The 24,171-nt window shown below is 43.2% G+C and overlaps 1 long non-coding RNA gene and 1 pseudogene across 1 annotated transcript; one reads left to right on the top strand and one right to left on the bottom strand.

Annotated features, from left to right (window-relative positions):
• Positions 1-8,685: 8,685 nt before the first annotated feature.
• On the bottom strand, positions 8,686-11,067 carry LOC106676584 (uncharacterized). The gene is made up of 3 exons (XR_001342360.4): positions 10,082-11,067; positions 9,905-9,992; positions 8,686-9,121 (listed from the first exon to the last, which is right to left on the bottom strand). It is a non-coding gene; the product is annotated as an uncharacterized LOC106676584 (long non-coding RNA).
• Positions 11,068-20,102: 9,035 nt separating this feature from the next.
• On the top strand, positions 20,103-22,623 carry LOC143412636 (uncharacterized; annotated as a pseudogene).
• Positions 22,624-24,171: the final 1,548 nt, after the last annotated feature.

The following is a 24,171-nucleotide window of genomic DNA, read 5'->3' as shown; positions in this document are numbered from 1 at the left end:
CGTAATCTCCTCAATTGATTCGATTAATGCCAGAGATGTTGATCTTTTTGATCTGAATCCATATTGACTGTCAGAGAGTAATTTATATTTATCTAAGAATTTGTCTAATCGTTTATTAAACAGGTTTTCTAGGATTTTGGAGAATTGTGGTAGTAAAGAAACAGGCCTGTAATTTGTGAAGTGGCGTCTATCCCCGGTTTTATACAGCGGCACAACTTTAGCTATTTTCATTTTGTTTGGCACTTTTCCCGTCTATATGTGTGTGTGTATATATATATATATATATATATATATATATATATATATATATATATATATATATATATATATATATATATATATAAAAAAAACACCCAGCACGCCCCTGCGGGCGGTTTATCCTTCAAGCTCGGGTCCTCTACCAGAGGCCTGGGAGCTTGAGGGTCCTGCGCAGTATCTTAGCTGTTCCCAGGACTGCGCTCTTCTGGACAGAGATCTCCGATGTTGTTCCTGGGATCTGCTGGAGCCACTCGCCTAGCTTGGGAGTCACCGCACCTAGTGCTCCGATTACCACGGGGACCACCGTTACCTTCACCCTCCACATCCTCTCGAGCTCTTCTCTGAGCCCTTGGTATTTCTCCAGCTTCTCGTGTTCCTTCTTCCTGATATTGCTGTCATTCGGAACCGCTACATCGATCACTACGGCCATCTTCTTCTGTTTGTCTACCACCACTATGTCCGGTTGGTTAGCCACCACCATTTTGTCCGTCTGTATCTGGAAGTCCCACAGGATCTTAGCTCGGTCATTCTCCACCACCCTTGGGGGCATCTCCCATTTTGACCTCGGGACTTCCAGGTTATACTCGGCACAGATGTTCCTGTACACTATGCCGGCCACTTGGTTATGGCGTTCCATGTATGCCTTGCCTGCTAGCATCTTGCACCCTGCTGTTATGTGCTGGATTGTCTCTGGGGCATCTTTACACAGCCTGCACCTGGGGTCTTGCCTGGTGTGATAGACCCCAGCCTCTATGGATCTTGTGCTCAGAGCTTGTTCTTGTGCTGCCATGATTAGTGCCTCTGTGCTGTCTTTCAGTCCAGCTTTGTCCAGCCACTGGTAGGATTTCTGGATATCAGCCACCTCCTCTATCTGCCGGTGGTACATACCGTGCAGGGGCCTGTCCTTCCATGATGGTTCCTCGTCTCCCTCCTCTTTCTTGGGTTTCTGCTGCCTGAGGTATTCACTGAGCACTCGGTCAGTTGGGGCCATCTTCCTAATGTATTCTTGGATGTTCGTTGTCTCATCCTGGACTGTGGTGCTGACACTCACCAGTCCCCGGCCCCCTTCCTTCCGCTTAGCGTACAGCCTCAGGGTGCTGGATTTGGGGTGAAACCCTCCATGCATGGTAAGGAGCTTTCTTGTCTTTATGTCAGTGGCTTCTATCTCCTCCTTTGGCCAGCCTATTACCCCAGCAGGGTACCTGATCACGGGCAGGGCGTACGTGTTGATGGCCCGGATCTTGTTCTTACCATTCAGCTGACTCCTCAGGACTTGCCTGACCCTCTGCAGGTACTTGGTGGTTGCAGCTTTTCTAGCGGCCTCTTCATTGTTCCCATTCGCCTGCGGGATCCCCAGGTACTTGTAACTGTCCTCTATGTCTGCAATGTTGCCTTCTGGTAGTTCAATCCCCTCAGTTCTGACTACCTTCCCTCTCTTTGTTACCATCCGACTATACTTCTCCAGTCCGAACGACATTCCAATGTCATTGCTGTATAGCCTGGTAGTGTGGATCAGTGAATCGATGTCTCGTTCACTCTTGGCATACAGCTTGATGTCATCCATGTACAGGAGGTGGCTGACAACTGCTCCGTTCCGTAGTCGGTATCCGTAGCCAGTCTTGTTAATGATCTCACTGAGGGGGTTCAGGCCTATGCAGAACAGCAGTGGGGACAGAGCATCTCCTTGGTAGATCCCGCACTTGATGGTGACTTGTGCTATGGGCTTGGAGTTGGCCTCTAGTGTTGTACGCCACATCCCCATTGAGTTCCTGATGAAGGCTCTTAGGGTCCCATTGATCTTGTACAATTCTAGGCATTCCAGTATCCAGTTGTGGGGCATTGAGTCATAGGCCTTCTTGTAATCAATCCAGGCAGTGCACAGGTTGGTCAGTCTGGTCTTGCAGTCTCGGCTGACTGTTCTGTCTTCCAGTAGCTGGTGTTTTGCGCCTCTGGTATTCTTGCCAATTCCTTTCTGTGTCCCGCTCATGTATTGATCCATGTGCCTGTTCATCTTAGCTGATATGATGCCTGACAGGAGCTTCCATGTAGTACTGAGGCAGGTTATTGGTAGTTGGAGGGGACCGGTCCCTTCTTGGGGTCCTTGGGGATCAGGACCGTCCGACCTTCGGTTAGCCATTCCGGGTGTCTCTCGTTAACTAGCAGCTGGTTCATTTGTGCTGCCAGACGCTCGTGGAGTGCAGTCAGCTTCTTCAGCCAGTAGGCGTGAACCATGTCGGGCCCTGGTGCTGTCCAACTCTTCATACTAGAGACCCTTTCTTGGATATCTGCCACTGTGATGGTTACTGGACCCTGTTCAGGGAGGTCGCTGTGGTCAGCCCTCAGATCCACTAGCCACTGAGCATTGCCGTTATGGGTTGCGTCCTTCTCCCATATGCTCTTCCAGTATTGCTCCGTCTCCAGCCTTGGTGGTGCTGTTCTCTTATTATTATTATTGTTCCCTTGCCACTGAGAGTACACCTTTGCTGGTTCTGTGGAGAACAGCTGGTTTATTCTCCTGCCTTCTATCTCTCTGGTGTACCTCCTCAAGCGGCTGGCCAAGGCTGTGAGTCTTTGCTTGGCAGTTTCCAAGGCCTCAGGTATGGACAGCTTGCTGTATTTCTTATGCACCTTCTTTGTCGCACCTTTCTGCAACTCCGTTAGTTGGCTAACCTCCCTCCGTGCTACTTTGATCTTGCCCTCTAGCCTCCTTCTCCATGGAGGGTACTGCCCCTTGTGGCTGTTCAACTTGTAGCCAAGCATCTCACTGATCACTGCTGCCGTATTGTAGATCAGCTTGTTAGTGTCGGTAAGCGTGGTTGTAGGTATTGTCCGTAGTGCTGCATTAACATCATCTAGCAGACCTTCTGAGGGTACTTCACGTAATCTTGGTAACCGGCTACGGGGGATACAGGTTTCAAGCTTGGCCATGATCCTATTTTTCAGGTCAGTTCCTCTCGCACTCAACGATCCTTCTCCTATCGCACTTGGGGCTATGTACCCAATCTCGGGTGGGGGTGATGATATCTCCCCCTTGACCTGGCGTCCTGACTCCTCCTTGCCATAGCAGTTGTGTTGTACCTCGTCAATCTCTAGCTGTGAGAGCAGTCCCTTCTTTCGAATGTTGGAACACTGAGCTACTAGTTGTTTCGCCGTCATTGTGGATGTTGGGTATCAAAGAATCCATAGGTCCCGCATCCTATTCATGTAGCCCCTTCCACCGGGGTTACTTGCGTAGTAGCATTCCAACAACGCCCTGTTTTCGTCTCTCTCCCACTGATGCCTTCTTGTTCCAGTAGCCCACTTTTCGTCAGGGTGCCCTGGTTCCTCAACACCTGACGCGGACCTTGTTGATCCGGGCGACGTCCGAGCCGGCATGCCTTCATATTTATCTCGCTCATGTCTGCGGTAGGCTTGCTTAGCATAGGGGGTCTAGCCTTAGGACCCTTACTGGATACAGACGCCCCAGGCAGGAATCGAACTTGCGATCCTCTGTTCCAAAGGCGTGTAGTCTAACCACTACTGCTTTTAATATAAGTGATAAATATTACCATTCTGTAGAATATTCTCATATTTCACTTTTACTTGTTCCCATGTTCTAGTGGGTCCTGTTGTGGCTCTAATGTGAAAGAGGATATAATGTAATATAATATAATATGATATAATATAATATAATATAATATCATATAATGTAATATAATATAATAAATTACTTACGAGTTTAATTTGTCAGCAACTTTCTGCCAGCCCTCTCTCCTTGCTTTTGCAGCCTTTGCAGTGTTCCCTTGCATTCTAATTAAACTCTGAAACTCCTGAAATCCCTCAATCAAGAGTTCTTGCTCTGCTGCCGAAAAATACTGAGCGCGCTCCTTCGACATTTTCGCCGACCAATCAAAGGGTTGCCGATCAATCAAAGGGTTGCCGATCAATCAAAGGGTTGCCGATCAATGTTTCTACTATCGAAGCGTAGCCCCTTTTAAGCCACCCAGTGATCTCACATTACTTCATCCAGCTGTACTAATCGTCAACAACAGGTGTGTTCGGAGAACCGGAATAGCGAGCTCAAAGTTGGCGCGATGATTTGATCTTGGATGTGTCATTTGATCTTGGATGTAGTAAGCGAGGTATGAAGAATGGACCCCAGGAATGGGTGTGGGGGTAGACTGGGTCACAGAGCGCTGCCTCCTGCCGCTCGAAAAGGTCAGAGTCTGCTGGGTCACACTCGTGTCTTTGTGGCACGGGTCGTGTCATTCTGTCAGAGGTTGTGTGAGGAGGTGAGGAAGAGATGACCCAAACGCAGGACTCATGGTGCAGGATATTGATGTTTATTGGAATGGATGACAGACAGAGCAGTAGATAGATGGCTGGCTGATTGACTGAACTGAACACACAGGAAAGACAACATAACATCTACAATGACACGATGCTGAACAGAGAGAAACTGAGGGTTTAAGTACACTGGCTAATGATGATGATTAGGGACCGGTGAGCAGCTGAACATGATGAAACAGAAAGTACAACTAATAACACTGAGAGAGGGGGCTGGCACGGTGAAGCGGGAAACATGAATGTGGAACATAAACTGAACATGAACTGAAAACACTGGGTCAACAACCCAGGAACCCTGACAAGAGTACACAGAGAGTATATATGCATTTTTTTTTCTCTGCCCGTTCTGTTGGTTTTTGTCTTTTGCCCTTCTCCCCCGTCCCTCTTCTCAGCTGTTTCTCTTTCCCTCTTTCTTTCTCCCCTTCTTTCCCCCAGTCAAGTCTGTCCCGTATTCAGTAAGTGAAAATAAAATAAACAATAAAAGGTGAATCAAATGGACCATTACGGCAAGGCTGGGATGGTCAGTTTGGTAAAGTAAATCCGTTGGGCATCTTTCTTTGCCTTTAGACAACAATTCTGATGGCAAAAGAGCCAAACGGGACAGGCCAAAAAAAAAAAAAAAAAAAAAAAAAAAAAAGTACACAGAGAGTGTGCTTCGGATGAAGCACGTGAAGATTATACTATGAAAACAGAAGTTATCTAAAAGTTTTTAATTAAATTGCTATTCAAAAACACCACTGTGTGTTGGAACAGGAAGTGATACTCTACTCTCTAAAGAGAGCGAACACCAAGTGACAGCGCCACCCGAAGCCGCTGTCAAGTAAAAAAAAAAGTATATGGGAGAGGCCTGAGACCCCCCCCCCCCAGAAAATCACATTGTCTGATTTTTAAGAATTTTTTTGCAAATTATGGTGGAAAATAAGTATTTGGTCAATAACAAAAGTTCACCTCAGTACTTTGTTATATAGCCTTTGTTGGAAATGACAGGTCAGACGTTTTCTGTTAGTCTTGTATTTTGGCCCATTGCTCCATGCAGATCTCCTCTAGCACTGTCGCTCGGCAACACTTTCAGCTCCCTCCAAAGATTTTCTGTGGGGTTGGGATTTGGGGACTGGCTGGGCCACTCCAGAACCTTGAAATGCTTCTTACAAAACCACTCCGTTACCCGGGTGGTGTGTTTAGGATCATTGTCATGCTAAAAGACCCAGCCATGTTTCATCTTCAATGCCCTTGCTCATTGAAGGTTTTCAGTCAAATTCTCTCGATACATGGCCCAATTCATTCTTTTCTTTACACAGTTGTCCTGGTCCCTTTGCAGAAAAACAGCCTCAAAGCATGATGTTTCTTCCCCCAAGCCTCACAGTAGGTATGGTGTTCTTTGGATGCAACTCAGCACATGACAAGTAGAGTTTTTACCAAAAGGTTCTATTTTGGTTTCATCTGACCAAATGACATCCTCCCGATGTTCTTCTGGATCATCCAAATGCTCTCTAGCAAACTTCAGACGGGGCTGGACATAGACTGGCTCAAGCAGGGGGACACATCTGACACTGCAGGATTTGAGTGTATTAATGATGGTGGCCTTTGTTACTTTGGTCCCAGCTGACTGCAGGTCATTCATGAGGTACCACCTGTGTGGTTCTTCAGTGATTCCTGAGATTAGGGACAAAACAGGTTTTAATTTTCTAAAATATATTTTTTGATTTTTCAAAAACATATTTACATATAATTGTTACACAAAGTTTTGGCTGTCTCACCATGTTTTGGTCTCCTAGGTGTAACATTTTTTAATAATTTATGTTTTTGCTGGAGAAGGGCAAGGTTTTTATCAACACCATCAGACGCAAAGAAATGCAAAAATATATATTTTAAATTAAGTTGTTTCAGCTATTTTGACTATTAGCAGCTTATCTGTTCTGTTTATGCACATATGTTTTCAAAGTAATTATACCATGTTTAAAAGTAAGATTGTTTTGGCTTTTTATTATTAGAGTTACAGTCATACATATTTTCAGAAGCTTGTATTTAATCTGTATAAGAAACAGTCATATTTAGCAGCATGCAAATTACACATTTATTGAGAAAATTACGTATTTTTATTGGAAGGTCATGGAGGAAAATATATGGTTCTCCAAAAGAGAAAAATAAACAAAAACTCCATATTATGGAGTTGACAAGGTGCTGACGGTGGTGACACAAATCTGACGGTGGTGACACACTAGTAGAAAACAAGATATTATTACTAAATTCTTTCATCTTTAATAAAATGATCAGTGTGACTGCTCTACCAGGTGTAACATCCAGGCATCCATGAAAACAGAATATATGAAATTTAACAGAGTTAAAGTTAGATTGCTTGTTTCCACCTGAACATGATACTGCTACCACTTCCAACATAAATGAAGACAGAAAACTAAACAGCAGTGACTATTGTCAGGTTACTGAAGTATGACTAGCTGGTATATAGTGATGTGCTGCGTGATTGCTAGCGACGCAGCTATGTTAGCATAACATAAACACAGTGAAGCTGGAGGATGAAAGCTAACTTTTTTCCACTTGATAAAAGTTAACGTGAGGGTTTCTGATGGTTAGGCCAACAGTGATCACTGACTGTTTTTAGGGGCTTGTTCAGATGTAATAGAACAAGATAAAAAGCATTAAAACATTTTAACAGCACAACAGGCTTAATAAACACAGAGTAGTTTGGGCCCGGAAGCAGGATTCATACATCATCACTTAAAAACAGCTCTCGGGGCACAGCTAGCTCAGTAGATGCCACATGATCGGAAGGTTGGGCGTTCAAATCCAATGAACAGAGGCGATCCTGGATTGGTAGCTGCCCACTGTATCACTGAGTGAATGGGTTAAATGCAGAGGACTAAGCATTTTCCTACAGGATTAATAATGTATACATAAACAATGAGATTCAAGATAAGGCAAATTTGATAATATTTGACACATTTGTGAAGCAGAAATATCAGAAAAATACCCAAGAAGTAATATGACCGAAATATTAGTAAAAAATAACTTAATATAAATGGTGAACAGCACACTTTTGACATTTGTCAACACCATTAGAAAAAGGGTCAACACCGTCAGACAAAAATCCTGATGGTGCTGACAAAATACCCGACTTTCTCTCATAACACGTGTTTTTCTGACAGAAGCCATCTTGTTTTTTTTATCAGTTGCTTATGGCCTTTACAATCTACCTAAATGAGGCTGTTTTTACAAAAAAAAAAATTTAATCTTGGATTACATCGACTTTGGTGTTGACGCACTATGGTTGTGACACAGTTTTATCAGAAAGGTGTGCAATAAATGAAATAAAAATAAAAAGATTATCACAGCAGTGACCTCATGCATGTGTATCAAACAGGAAGTGGTAAAGGGGTCCTCAGAGTGTAAGCTGCCCTGCCCACAATAAATCCTGATTTTTTTGTACTTTTAAAAAAAATCTGACGGTGTTGACAAAAACTCTGGACCCCATTTTAATCACTTAAAAATTATTTAAAAATAAATTTTCAATTGCATATTTTGATATTATATAAGGTATTGACTTAGATACTTAGTGACGAGAGCCATGATGTTTAATTTTACATTACTCTTAATTTTGTTTTTCTGTATTTTAATATTATCACACCTGCTTCTGGACAATGGATTTTTAAGGTACTGGTATTGTACCATTTAAAATAAATAAATGGTACAATACATTACCATTTATTTTGCAAATTTTTTTTGCATTTTTTATATTTATAAAAAATGCAAAATCATAGTTTTGTTGTATAAACATTGTCTTGGTTTGTCTTTTAGGCAGTTGGGTTAACACTTGAATGCATATTTTTAACCACAAAATTGGGTTTTATCTGCCGGACATATTTTGTCCCTTATCTCAAGAATCACTGTCTTGTGATCATTTTGACCCCACGGGGGTGAGATCTTGTGAGGAGCCCCAGATCAAGGGAGATGTCTTCCATTTTCTAATGATTAATCTCTAAGTTGATTTCTTCACACCAAGCTGCTTACCTATTGCAAATTCAATCTTCTGTAGCCAAGTACAGGATAGGGTAGGGGAAATTAAAGTAAGATGGAGAGAATGGGCCAATAGCTAGATTCGTAGGAGGGATAGTGAGTTGCGTGGAGAAGAATGACTGGAGCCACAGGTAAAGTTGCTATGAATTGTATTAAACTATTTAGCAACAATTTAACAGCATTTCATGAACAGGAATGAAAACACAAAATAAAATACAGTGACAGCAATAATAATAACAGTCAGAATCCTATCTGAGCTCAGATATGTCAGTCCTGCCGGCTTAATAGTCAGTGTTCAGTCAAGTCAAATCCAACAGGTCAAAAGTTTGTGATTGGTGCGATTTCGTCCTACCGCACTGTTGCAATTGTTCGTGAGAGAAGAGCAACCTGCCCTTCTGGGCCAACTCAGAATGGCTGTGGTTCGGTTCGGTTCAAAGGGAAAGGCTCGCCATCTTCCTCGTCAGGAAGAGATCCAGGTCTCACGATCCCATAAAAAAAACCTAGCCTGTAAACAACAGGACTATTACTAATTCAGTTCACACTCTAAAGATATACATGGCCATATGTAAATAATGTAAGTGCTATAACAAAACAAGCACAAACATTAATTCTAATTTCTAACTATAGTCTATAAGATAAGATAAGATAAGATAACCTTTATTAGTCCCACACGTGGGAAATTTGTTTTGTCACAGCAGGATATACAGTGCATCTTAATCATGAATGCAATCTTTAAATCACAATCAGCTTATTCTATCATCAAGGTGCACATTTCTATCAGAAATCAGAAATAAACCATAAACTATGGTAGATTGTTTTTTTTTACAGTATTGCCCTTTAACTGAATTACAGGAGCATTTCTTTACACTGCATAGCAATGAAGCAATATATTATTTACACTCAATGTACAGAATAAAATTATGAAAAGAATATACAAAAACCCACAGGCTGTAGTTTTACAGTATGTGGTAACGTATCAGCACAGTAAGAATACACACGGACATCTATCCAGTGCCGCTCGAGCATCAAATGTAACAAAATAAAGTAGATTCATGACCTTTAAGATCAACATTAACTTATTCCATCATCTAATTTTAGTGCATTTAATATTCAACAAGTAATACTAGAACATCATCAGCACACAAGCTGAGTGCTCAAAATGGCTGAACTCCGTGAGAAACCCCGTGTTCTCCCACAGTGAAAACGTGGTCAGCTACAGCTGCAGCTATGAGCATTAGGCTAGTTAGCTTTCAATTAGCCTGATTCGCCCAGTCCCAGTTTAACTCACCAGCACACTTCTAATGTTCAACTCTCAGAGAGGATCTTGTTCAACTCTCAGAGAGGATCTTGTCCACTTCATCCGCTCCCGCGCAGATCTACAACATTGAAATTGGGCCATTATATTCCCTGTTAACTTCTTGTTAGCTTTTTAGCTTCAAGGTTAGCTTAACAGCTTCTGACTCACCGCGATGGTTTCAAGGTCCGAAATGTTCACAATAAATCAGGTCCGTTTCTCCAAGGTCCATGCAGATCTCCGGTATGGATATTTGCTCAATTTATCAAGTTAATAGTTATCTTCCAGAGAAAAGCTTGGCGGTGAAAATCAGCGATGGTCTCGTGCACCTCCGTCTCTCTCTGTGTCTGAGCACGTGACGGTACAGAGCAGGGGAAGGCGGGGCTTGTTCCTTCCTAACCAGTAGGGGTGTTAAATATACTCTTTGGGTTTTATTCTTATATTTATAGTATTTATCTTTTATTATTGATTTATTTTTGACCAACTCAGTGATTAACAGAGTAATGATAAATCCCAATTAACAATAACATGTTGTAGTGCATTACTGAGTCGTGTAAACTCACTGGGTTACATCCTCCCCTCTTAAATCTCATGCACGTCCCCGTGCATGGCTCTGGTGGAATAGGTAACATCAGGAGCAAAGGAGTCGATGAAAGCTTTGCTCAATCCTTGAAAGAGGGATTTAACCACTGTTACTAGTGGGTTACCTAGCTGAGGATAAGTGAGTCTTTGGGATGGTTGGCGAATTCTTTCAGATCTTCTGATCTGTGTTTCTGTTTGCAAGGTTTCAGGTTCATCATCGTTTTCAACTTGTCTTTCAGGTGAAAGTTGATGAGTTGAGTTCTCTGATAACGGTGAATCTGACAAACTGGTCGACAAAACATTTTTGTCTTTTCGAGTGTCTGTTTCAGACTCACTTGGTGTGTTGTTTTGTAGGCTTGTGTCACTTTCACTTGGTGATACGTTTGCTTCACTTTCACGTTCTGTCTGAGGTGGGTCTGTTTCACGGTCCATTTGAGGTAAGTTGGTGTCAGTTGAACTTCCAATTTCGCCTTCAGGTAAGTATGTTTCAGTTTCGTTCTCAGTTTCCTGCTCAGGTAAGTATGTTTCAGTTTCATTCCCAGTGTCCTTTTCAGGTAAGTCTGTCATGTCCGGTAATGTGTTAGGTTGTTCGTCATCATTTACAGGATCTTTGTTTTGTTTGAATCCTTGTGTTGGCGGTATGGCACATACTTGGTAAAAATGTCTGTCGTTCACTTGTGGAGGTTCAGGATAATAAAACTCATCTTCCTCTTCCTCAAGTGTTTGGTCAGAGTCAACTTCCAAAGCTGAACTTTGTCTTGTGCGTGGTCTGTTAGTTTTTGTGACTCGCTCGGGTTCATGCTCTGTTGGTGAGAGAAATCCACAGGGAAGTAACAGATCTCTGTGGAGCGTTCTGTTGGGTCCATCTCCGTTTTCCGGTTTTACAGTATATACTGGTAAGTTTTCCATTTGTTTCAGAATCAGAATCAGAATCAGAATACTTTATTCATCCCGAGGGAAATTAGGGGTTACAGCAGGCAGCACGCTAATGGCGCATGCGCACTCACAAAGGAACCTTCTGACCAACTTTACACAAACATCACATTGGGCAGACATGTCAGAAGGTAGGCTGATAGGAAAAAAACAACGAAAATACACTACATGAGGTAAGAGGAGGAGAAAAAAACTCCACTCAGACTGAGCTCCTAGTGGGAGAACAGTTTGATAAAAGAAAAAACACCTCAGCACAAAAGCACATGACTATCAATACACCATAGAAACACGAGACAAGCAACAGGGGCGGGTAAAGGGTAAGAGAGAGCCGGCGTAGACAGCGCATCCGGTCCTGCAGCATCTGTGCTGGTCCAGTTGACTGCTATCATCCCCGGTAGGGCACAAGCATCGAAGGCGTTGGAAAGGGAGGGGGATGAGTGAGTGCTTATCAGTGTAAGTGTGTGTGTGTGTGCGTGCCCATAGTTTAGCTGAGACAGTGTCCTTCGGCCTATCAGGCTAAGTAAACAGTCCTCCAGCCAATCCAGGTGTCCTTCATGGGGCGGGAAGAATAGTCATCACACAGTCGTTATCAGGGAGTTGTTTTGGTGGGCTCCAGCCTTGGGCCTGCAGCTGGGGCCGTGGTGTCCAAATATTGAATATTGTTGATTTCTCCTTTGTGAGCAGCTCGAATTCTAGCACTCCGAGGCTGGTCTCTCGATCTCCCGTTGAAGAGCTGCGAGCCTCCCCATGATGGTATCAAACTTCTGTTCCGTGGTGTTGTCAGTCTTTTGATTCTGAGACCTCACAACTGCAGTGATCCGTTCCGCGATGTTTTCCAACTGTCGCTCAAGGGTCTCATTTTGAGCAGGCCTCTCTCTGATGTTTCCCCTCATACGCTCAATGGTGTTGTTTTGAGCCTTCACAGCAGCTGTAAGCGTCTCCAAGGTGTTGACCATATTACGTTCGTTGTGAGAGGTCGCACCTCGTCCCGTCGCTTCGAATCCAGCGGGCAGCCTTGTGGGGGTTTGAACAGCCGGTTCCGCTTTCTTATTTCTCTGATAAACCAGGGCTAAGCCAACGCCGATCAGCATGAACCCTGTTATCATGGTTCCGAATAGGTAGATATCTTCAGCGTCCTCGATCGACAGTCCCGCCAGGCACACGGTCCTCCAGTTCTGCCACCCGTCCATCGTGTAACCGGCAGGGAAAGTCCCTCCAGGGCACTCAGGCTCTCCCGAGCCCCGACTTCTCGTTGAGAAAAGGGTCTCGGTCTCCCACATGTAGTGTGGATTCACGGATGATTTTGTCAAACCGTTTCTTGTTTTTGTCTGCTACTTTCTGGGAGTTTTTGATGGCTATTTCGTAGCTCTGTTCGAGGTAGCTTTTCAACTGCTTGACGTATTGAGAGTGAGTCAGCTGTGGCTTGTTTGGCTGTGGCAAGCCAAAGGCAATATCAATGGGCAAGCGAGGCTGTCTACCAAACATTAACTCATAAGGAGAATAGCCTGTTACATCATTTTTTGTACAGTTATAAGCGTGAGTAAGTGGTTTTACGAAGTCACGCCAGTGATGTTTCTCGGTGTCTTTCAAGGTACCAAGCATACTGAGTAATGTGCGATTGTATCGCTCAACAGGGTTGCCACGAGGATGATAAGGACTTGTTCGGACTTTGCGGATACCGAGCAGAGAGCACAGTTCTTTGATTGTATGCGATTCAAAGTCTCTCCCTTGATCGCTATGAAGTCACTCTGGAAAGCCATAATGGACTAGGAAGTTCTCCCATAAGTTCTTTGCAACGGTGGTGGCTTTCTGGTCTTTGGTTGGAATGGACACAGCATACTTTGTAAAATGATCCGTGATCACTAGGACACCTTTAGTGTTTTTACTGTCTGGTTCTATTGAGAGGAAGTCCATGCAGACTAGCTCCATGGGCCTGGAAGTTTTAATATTTACCAGGGGAGCAGCCTTGTCTGGCAGGGCTTTTCTGCGGACACATCTCTCGCAAGCTTTCACTTTCTTTTCAACATCAACTGCCATTTTTGGCCAATAGAAACGTGACCGAATGAGTTCCAGTGTGCGTTCGACCCCTAAATGCCCCATGTTGTCATGAAGATTAAGCATAACTGTAGGGCGTAAGGAATCAGGAAGGACTAACTGCAACAAGGTCTCTGGCCCCAACTGGCGTTTCCGGTACAGTAAGTCATTTTGGAGGTCAAGACGTTTCCACTCCCTTAAAAATAAGAGAACATCGTGAGACTCAGACTTAGTATTGGCTGGTGGATGTGAGTCAGCTGCCAGCAGCTTGATGACTTTACTAATGGCTGGATCTTTTCTCTGCAGGTTGACAAGATCAGTATGGGTGTATCTGGGTAAGGCTAGGAGATTGTTATCATTGCCTTCTTCTTGAAACATGTCTGGAATGGCAACTGCAGACATGGCAAGTGACTGGACTAGAGCACAAGAGGGTTCAGTCTGATCCATGGCCATGTGTCTTTGACAGGCTGCCATCACGGTATCGGATTGAAGTTGGAGCTCGACATCTTTGACTGAGGACAAGAGATGGGATCTGAACTTATCAATGCGCTGACATTCCTGGGTAAAAACTGGATCGTCTTCAGGTTTGTCATGTGGTTTCCTAGATAGTCCATCTGCATCAAGATTTTGTCTCCCAGCTCTGTACTTAATGTCAAAGTTATAGGTGCAGCCAACCAACGATAACACGTGGCATCAAGCTTTGCTGTGGTCAGAAGGTAAGTCAATGGGTTATTGTCGGTGACGACTGTGAACGTGTTCCCATATAAATAGTCATGAAACTTGTCAGTTATGGCCCACTTTAAAGCTAGAAATTCTAACTTGTGGGCGGGGTATCTAGCTTCACTACGGGATAGACCACGACTTGCATAGGCTATAACCTGTGTGGTTCCATTCTGCACTTGATAAAGAGCTGCCCCAAGTCCGGTTGTACTGGCATCTGTGTGTACCAGGTAAGGTAGCTTGGCATCAGCATACCCAAGGACTGGTGAGGTGGTGAGTTTTTCAATAACAGTTTGAAACAATTTCTGGCACTCTGGTCCCCAACAATCACCAAAGGGCTCTTTGGGGTTCAGATACTTTGGATCACTGGGTGGGTTTTTACAATGCTTTCGTTTCGGAGGATAGCCAGCTGTGAGGGAGGTGAGGGGCTTGACAATTTTTGAGTAATCTTTGACAAATCTCCGGTAATAACCGGTAAAACCAAGAAACGATTGGAGTTCTTTTAAGGTTTGGGGTCTCGGCCAGGTCTTGAGTGCTTCAGTTTTTTTGGGATCAGTCTTTACGCCGTCTCTAGATACAATGTGGCCTAAATAACGGACTGATGTTTGGAAGAAACGACATTTGTCGGGCGAGAGTTTCAGCCCGTACTCTCTGAGTCGCTCAAGAACATGAATGAGTCGGGTCTCATGATCTTCAAGGGAACTGGAAAAGACTATCAAATCATCCAAAAAGACTAACACTTCTTTCAGATTGATGTCTTTCATACACTTTTCCATAAGCCTTTGGAAAGTGCTTGGGGCATTTGTTATTCCCTGGGGCATACGATTGAATTCGTAGAAGCCGAAGGGGCACACGAAGGCTGTCTTTGGCTTATCTTCTTCACACATCTCGATTTGATAGTACCCTGACTTAAGGTCCATCACAGAGAACCACTGAGATCCTGCAAGAGCAGAAAATGACTCCTCTAAGTTTGGCAGGGCATAGGCATCGCGGATGGTCTGCAAGTTAAGCTTCCTAAAATCAATGCATAACCGCACATCACCATTCTTTTTCTGGACCACCACTATCGGTGATGAGAATGGAGATTCAGATTCTCTGATTATGCCTGCATCTAAGAGGGCTTGTAAGTGCTTTTTAACTGCCTCGTAATCATGGGGATGAATCGGGCGAGATCTCTGTTTGAAGGGGGTTTCGTCTTTTAAGTTGATGTGATGTTTTACATGTGTGGCATGCCCAAAATCAAGATCATTGTGTAAGAAAACATCAGAGAAGGTGTTTAGCTTTTCAGCTATCTTTTCTTTCCACTCTTAAGATAGTGGTGATTCACCAAAGTCGAAACTGAGAGGGGGTCTTGAGGTTGAAGTCTGCTGCTGAGAGTTACACGTTGCAGACACCTTTTGGTCGCCTTTCTCAGGCTCAGGACATGGCATGACACAGTCAGGGGCAACTAACTCAGCAATTACACAGTTAGTGGGCAATGTAATGTCATGGTTAGTCTCGTTTCTCAGCAACACAGGAACTTTATAAGGTCCGTGCTTTGGCAGAGATATAAGGCAACAATCTACAAACACACCACCAGGTAGGGAGCCGGTAGTGGGCTGTTCAATAAGTGCACACTGTTCAGGCTTAGCGTGGCTAGCATGCATAAAACCTTCCACTAGTAGCTTTTGATTTGCAGGAAGGACTTCTTGGGTTCTACTTTGAAGTTTTACCAAGCCGATCTTGCCACTGTCAGTTTGTCTTTTTCTGGATGCTAATGTCTTTAGCACTTGTTGGTATCCATAAGGGAGTACCTTAAAGTCAGGTAAGGTGCTCTCACAAAGATGCTCATATAAGGGGTCAAGTGTATTTGTGCCAATTAGTAGAGGTGTGTCTGAGTTTGAGCGAATGTCAGGGACAACTAAAGCAAGAGTAGATAGTTCAAGCTCTGACTGATCGAGATCTTTGGGGAACATGATACTCGTCTCAATGTATCCCAAATAAGGGACTGTCTGACCATTCGCACCTTCGACCTCTAGGAGATCACTGATGGGTTTTATAGGATGATCAGGTAAATGTTCTTGATAGAAGGATTTGGCAATAGTAGTTACTTGAGAGCCTGAGTCGAGCAAGCAACTACATTCAACACCGTTGATAACAACTCTGGCTGTGCATTTTCTACCCACAAGTCTTTTGGGAAGTTTAGGCGCTGAGTGAACATTAGCTGTTTCACATTGGGCTTTTGTTGTCTTTTTCTCAGTGGGACTTGGTTCAGATTTAGCACCCATCTGTCCCGCGACAGGGGCTCCTTCTAGTTTAAATTAAATGACTCATCAACTGGTCTGGATATTTCCCATTCTCGCTGCTTTTGTCTGAGGGCATTCCTTTTAGCTGCTACTAATGCTGGGTTGGGATCATTACTACAGCTGGAAGCGATATGACCATCTTCTCCACACTTGAAACAGTATCCAGGTTTGGGTTTGGCTGACACTGCAGCAATTGGTGGTATCTGTCCCGGCTTGTTCTGAGTTTTGGTACTTGTGTTCCTTTTTGCTTCCTTTTGAAGTTTCTGCGATCTTTTCTCTGTTTTATCAGCTCTGAGCTGTGCGATTTGAGACCTGAGGTCAGCAATTTGCTTCTGGAGGTCAGACGAATTGCTGTCCATTTCATGCTCATAATCGTTCCTACCTTGAGAGCGTGTGGTTTGCACGTTAGAATAAACACGAGTCTTTTGGATCCCCAAATGTTGTTTCATGCTGGTTGCTTTACTTGCCTGTTTGTCCTCCTCGGTGCGTAGGTGGAGGAGTAGCTCTGCAAAATGAGGTGGGTCGTCTTTCTTTTGTTCAAGTTGAAGGTTTGCAATCAATGAGCTGTCCCAACACCCTCTACAAAACTGTCTCAGGAGCTGTTTATTGATGTCACTAGAAGCAATTCCGTCTCTTTTTATGACTAGGTTTAACACTGTGTGCAATCTTTGCAGGTAATGTGAGGGTTTTTCACCTCCATTTTGATTGGTGTTTAAGAAGCGAGCAAAGAGTTCGTCACCGTCCTCTACAGTTGCATAGGCAGAATCAAGATGTTCAAGGTAAGTTTTGGGGTTTGCTTTTGGACCAAGAGCTTTCACCAGGTCCGCTGCAGGGGGTGAAAGACTTTCAACAATCTTCCGCACAACTTGAGTTTCGGTGCGCAAGGGATCAGTCAAGCAAAACTCTACACTGCTGCGCCAAGTGTCATAGTCAGTTTCGAAAGGAGGATGTGGAACTCTCCCTGAAAAAGGTTTCAGTCTGTATTGCGAGTTTGGTGGGGGAATGACTTCACTGCTTTTAACAATGTGCTCTACAATAACCCGCTGCACTTCAGGTGTGCTTAAAAGGTTGGTGGGAATCTGAGGGGTTTGTTTCTCAGCCTCTGCCGGTGGGTGAGTATTCAAGGCACTTACATGGTTGCTATTGGGTGTTAAAGGGGGAGAAGGTAGGGCCTCATCACTGTAGGGCACTGGCTCTTGTTCAGTGGAAGGCTCAACTGTGTGAACATCCCCTCCCAATGACTCCCCAATTTTAGCTAGTTCATCCATCAAAAGGTCTTTAAACGATCGGTTGCTTCGTGTTGCCACATCTTTAAGCTGTGACAGGTAAGTTACAGTAGCTGATGCGCTGGTTTCAATGCTATACGCACTGGCTAGGTCTCGAATGTGATAGACAACTTCAGGTTTCACAGTGCAAGGTCTGTCATAAGGCAAATATCTTTTCTCTAGTTCTTTAGCAGTAGCCTCATGTTGAAATTCCACAATAATCTGACCACCAGTTGGTAGCTTAATCTGCCTACTGACAGGACCGAAAGCTTCTAAGAACTCAATTATTTCTTTATCAATGTCTGTGTTAGTTAAACCACTGACCAAGACAGCATTTTGAACTTTAACATTCTCTGTTTTCACAACTTCCATGGTTAGGACACGTAAAAGTGCCAATAGAAAAAATACAAGTCACTGTGAAGCTCCAGGCACTCTTAATTGTTTTATTAAATTTTGGGTGGACTAACAACTCGGCAAACCCTCCTGGCTGGCTCGCCACTTTCTGTAGCCAAGTACAGGATAGGGTAGGGGAAATTAAAGTAAGATGGAGAGAATGGGCCAATAGCTAGATTCGTAGGAGGGATAGTGAGTTGCGTGGAGAAGAATGACTGGAGCCACAGGTAAAGTTGCTATGAATTGTATTAAACTATTTAGCAACAATTTAACAGCATTTCATGAACAGGAATGAAAACACAAAATAAAATACAGTGACAGCAATAATAATAACAGTCAGAATCCTATCTGAGCTCAGATATGTCAGTCTTGCCGGCTTAATAGTCAGTGTTCAGTCAAGTCAAATCCAACAGGTCAAAAGTTTGTGATTGGTGCGATTTCGTCCTACCGCACTGTTGCAATTGTTCGTGAGAGAAGAGCAACCTGCCCTTCTGGGCCAACTCAGAATGGCTGTGGTTCGGTTCGGTTCAAAGGGAAAGGCTCGCCATCTTCCTCGTCAGGAAGAGATCCAGGTCTCACGATCCCATAAAAAAAACCTAGCCTGTAAACAACAGGACTATTACTAATTCAGTTCACACTCTAAAGATATACATGGCCATATGTAAATAATGTAAGTGCTATAACAAAACAAGCACAAACATTAATTCTAATTTCTAACTATAGTCTATAAGATAAGATAAGATAAGATAAGATAACCTTTATTAGTCCCACACGTGGGAAATTTGTTTTGTCACAGCAGGATATACAGTGCATCTTAATCATGAATGCAATCTTTAAATCACAATCAGCTTATTCTATCATCAAGGTGCACATTTCTATCAGAAATCAGAAATAAACCATAAACTATGGTAGATTGTTTTTTTTTTTACAGTATTGCCCTTTAACTGAATTACAGGAGCATTTCTTTACACTGCATAGCAATGAAGCAATATATTATTTACACTCAATGTACAGAATAAAATTATGAAAAGAATATACAAAAACCCACAGGCTGTAGTTTTACAGTATGTGGTAACGTATCAGCACAGTAAGAATACACACGGACATCTATCCAGTGCCGCTCGAGCATCAAATGTAACAAAATAAAGTAGATTCATGACCTTTAAGATCAACATTAACTTATTCCATCATCTAATTTTAGTGCATTTAATATTCAACAAGTAATACTAGAACATCATCAGCACACAAGCTGAGTGCTCAAAATGGCTGAACTCCGTGAGAAACCCTGTGTGTTCTCCCACAGTGAAAACGTGGTCAGCTACAGCTGCAGCTATGAGCATTAGGCTAGTTAGCTTTCAATTAGCCTGATTCGCCCAGTCCCAGTTTAACTCACCAGCACACTTCTAATGTTCAACTCTCAGAGAGGATCTTGTTCAACTCTCAGAGAGGATCTTGTCCACTTCATCCGCTCCCGCGCAGATCTACAACATTGAAATTGGGCCATTATATTCCCTGTTAACTTCTTGTTAGCTTTTTAGCTTCAAGGTTAGCTTAACAGCTTCTGACTCACCGCGATGGTTTCAAAGTCCGAAATGTTCACAATAAATCAGGTCCGTTTCTCCAAGGTCCATGCAGATCTCCGGTATGGATATTTGCTCAATTTATCAAGTTAATAGTTATCTTCCAGCGAAAAGCTTGGCGGTGAAAATCAGCGATGGTCTCGTGCACCTCCGTCTCTCTCTGTGTCTGAGCACGTGACGGTACAGAGCAGGGGAAGGCGGGGCTTGTTCCTTCCTAACCAGTAGGGGTGTTAAATATACTCTTTGGGTTTTATTCTTATATTTATAGTATTTATCTTTTATTATTGATTTATTTTTGACCAACTCAGTGATTAACAGAGTAATGATAAATCCCAATTAACAATAACATGTTGTAGTGCATTACTGAGTCGTGTAAACTCACTGGGTTACACTTCCCAGCATGGTGCAGGTCTGCAATTTTGTTTCTGGTGTCCTTTGACAGCTCTTTGGTCTTCTTGGCCACGGTGGAGTTTGGAGTGTGACTGTTTATGGTTGTGGACAGGTCTCTTTTATACTGATAATGAATTCAAACAGGTGCCATTAATACAGGTAACAAGTGGAGGACAGAGGAGCCTCTTACAGAAGAAGTTACTGGTCTGTGAGAGCCAGAAACCCTCTCCTGTCTGATCATTTCCTGATAACATTTACATTTACAATAATTGATTACACAGCGGTGGAGAGTAGACTTTATCAAAGTAGATGTCTTTCTGAAAGCGCTGTAACTAAGTTTAAGAATATAATCCACCCACTGTTATCATCTTCAATGCCCTGTACCAACATAGAGCAGAGCAGCTATCTGAACGCTACCCCAACAGAGGTCGATTATCTTGTTAATAATTTCACCTCCTCACTACGTACGACTCTGGATACTGTAGCTCCTGTGAAAACTAAGGTCTCAAATCAGAAGTACCTGACTCCGTGGTATAATTCTCAAACACGTACCCTAAAGCAGATGACTCGTAATCTGGAGAGGAAATGGCGTGTCACAAATTTAGAGGATCATCATTTAGCCTGGAGAAATAGTTTGCTTCTTTATAAGAAAGCCCTCCGCAAAGCCAGAACATCTTACTATTCATCACTGATTGAAGAAAATAAGAACAACCCCAGGTTTCTCTTCAGCACTGTAGCCAGGCTGACAAAAAGTCAGAGCTCTCTTGAGCCAACAATCCCTTTAACGTTAACTAGTAATGACTTCATGAACTTCTTCACAAATAAAATTTTTATCATTAGAGAAAAAATTACCAGTAATCATCCCACAGATGTAATATTATCTACAGCTACTCTTAGTACCATTGATGTTAAGTTAGACTCTTTTTCTCCAATTGATCTTTCTGAGTTAACTTCAATAATTACTTCCTCCAAACCATCAACGTGTCTTTTAGACCCCATTCCTACAAAACTGCTCAAAGAAGTCCTGCCATTAATTAATTCTTCGATCTTAAATATGATCAACCTATCTCTAATGATCGGCTATGTACCACAGGCCTTCAAGCTAGCTGTAGTTAAACCTTTACTCAAAAAGCCATCTCTAGACGCAGCAGTCTCAGCTAATTATAGGCCAATCTCCAACCTTCCTTTCATATCAAAAATCCTTGAAAGAGTAGTTGTCAAACAGCTAACAGATCATCTGCAGAGGAATGGTTTATTTGAAGAGTTTCAGTCAGGTTTCAGAGCTCATCACAGCACAGAAACAGCTTTAGTGAAGGTTACAAATGATCTTATGGCCTCTGACAGTGGACTCATCTCTGTGCTTGTCCTGCTAGACCTCAGTGCAGCGTTTGATACTGTCGACCATAATATCCTATTAGAGCGATTAGAACATGCTGTAGGTATTACAGGTACTGCACTGCAGTGGTTTGTATCATATCTATCTAATAGACTCCAGTTTGTGCATGTAAATGGAGAGTCCTCTTCACACACTGAGGTTAATTATGGAGTTCCACAGGGTTCAGTGCTAGGACCAATTCTGTTTACATTATACATGCTTCCCTTAGGCAGCATCATTAGAAGACATAGCATACATTTACACTGCTATGCTGATGACACCCAGCTCTATCTGTCCATGAAGCCAGATAACACACACCAATGAGTTAAACTGCAGGAATGTCTTAAAGACATAAAGACCTGGATGGCCGCTAACTTTCTGCTTCTTAATTCAGATAAAACTGAGGTTATTGTACTCGGCCCTGAAAAGCCTAGAAATATGGTATCTAACCAGATTGTTACCCTGGATGGCATTACCTTGGCCTCCAGTAACGCTGTGAGGAACCTTGGAGTCATTTTTGACCAGGACATGTCCTTCAATGCACATATTAAACAAATATGTAAGACTGCGTTCTTCCATTTGCGCAACATCTCTAAAATTAGAAATATCCTGTCTCAGAGTGACGCTGAAAAACTAGTTCATGCATTTATTACTTCCAGGCTGGACGACTGTAATTCATTATTATCAGGATGTCCAAAAAACTCACTGAAAAGCCTTCAGCTAACCCAAAATGCTGCAGCAAGAGTGCTGATAGGGACTAGAAAGAGAGAGCATATTTCTCCTGTTTTGGCTTCCCTTCATTGGCTTCCTGTTAAATCCAGAATTGAATTCAAAATCCTGCTCCTCACATGCAAGGTCTTAAATAATCAGGCCCCATCTTATCTTAATGACCTTGTAGTACCATATCACCCTATTAGAGCACTTCGCTCTCGCTCTGCAGGCCTACTTGTTGTTCCTAGAGTATTTAAAAGTAGAATGGGAGGCAGAGCCTTCAGTTTTCAGGCCCCTCTTCTGTGGAACCAGCTTCCAGTTTGGATTCAGGAGACAGACACTATCTCTTCTTTCAAGATTAGGCTTAAAACTTTCCTTTTTGCTAAAGCATATAGTTAGGGCTGGACCAGGTGACCCTGAATCCTCCCTTAGTTATGCTGCAATAGACATAGGCTGCCGGGGGATTCCCATGATGCATTGAGTTTTTCCTTTCCAGTCACCTTTCTCGCTCACTATGTATTAACAGACCTCTCTGCATTGAATCATATCTGTCATTAATCTCTGTCTCTCTTTCACAGCATGTCTTTTATCCTGTCTTCCTTCTCTCACCCCAACCGGTCGCAGCAGATGGCCCCGCCCCTCCCTGAGCCTGGTTCTGTCGGAGGTTTCTTCCTGTTAAAAGGGAGTTTTTCCTTCCCACTGTTGCCAAAGTGCTTGCTCATAGGGGGTCATATGATTGTTGGGTTTTTCTCTGTATCTATGAAGCGCCTTGAGACGACTTATGTTGTGATTTGGCGCTATATAAATAAAATTGAATTGAATTGAATAGAAATCTTGCTTGTTTGTAGGTAGGTGACCAAATACTTATTTTCCACCATAATTTGCAAATAAATTCTTTATAAATCAGACAATGTGATTTTTCTGATTTTTTTTTTCTCACTGTGACCACCACCAGTAGGCACCGGGTGAAGTGCCTTGCCCAAGGACACAACGACCGAGACTGTCGGAGCCAGGGCTCGAACCGGCCACCTTCCAATTACAAGGCGAACTCCCAACTCTTGAGCCACGATCACCCAGTTGTCTGTCGCCACTGTTGTCAGTAGCTGTGGAAGGGGATACCACGAGAAATTCATCAGTGATTCGCAGATGAAGTCACAGATTATAAAAGCATGAATCCCCAAAAGTTTCAGTTTTCAGTGGGAGAAACGTTTCGCCACTTCGTTTCGTGACTTTCCCTTTTCGTGTAAATGGCCTCATTGACTCCCTGCTCAAACCAGCGTTCCTCCCTGTCCAGGATGTGTACATCCTCATCCGATTACAAGATGACCTGCCAACTCTTGAGCCGCAATCGCCTCCAAATGATGAAAATTAGGGCTGGGTTTTTATAATCGATTTATCGATTAAAATCGATTCTGGCTTGGATAATGTAAAAGCGATTCATTAAAATCCTGAATCGATTTTTTAATATAAATTTATTTTGCCCGAAATGCCAGAATCTCTGGTGAAATCTCACAAACTTTCAACAACCACCAAACAGCTAAGACAGTAAATGAGAGCAGTTACACGGATTCTGCACAAAGACTTAAACACACAGCGCGACCCGCGGATCAGAATCAGTGAGATGTCGCCTTTCTCACAGTCGGGGCTGAAAGCCGACAGCTTGGTGATTGTGATGTTTCGGTGGGTCCGAGCTTTGTGTTCACGCCCTTTATGCGCTGATTCTAAAGCTGTTAGTTTGATGTCTCTCCAAACAATATTGACCGAACCAGCAGCAAAAGAAGATCCGAACTACGCTTCACATAAACATCGTCATGAATTCACTCCGACTTTTACTGTTTTGCTTCCACCACGATGCACAGCTCCTCTCTCTCTCCCCCCCCTCTCTCTCCTTCCCTCCCTCTCTCTCCCTCTCTCTCTCTCTCTCTCTCTCTCTCTCTCTCTCTCTCTCACAGTTTCCCGTCTAAAAATCTGTTTTCTTCATTATTCGCTTGCT

This window comes from Maylandia zebra, linkage group LG15, assembly GCF_041146795.1.
Source record: "Maylandia zebra isolate NMK-2024a linkage group LG15, Mzebra_GT3a, whole genome shotgun sequence".
Lineage (NCBI taxonomy): Eukaryota > Metazoa > Chordata > Actinopteri > Cichliformes > Cichlidae > Maylandia > Maylandia zebra.
The sequence above is the reverse complement of the archived record's forward strand: the minus strand, read 5'-3'. Positions and strand labels throughout refer to the sequence as shown.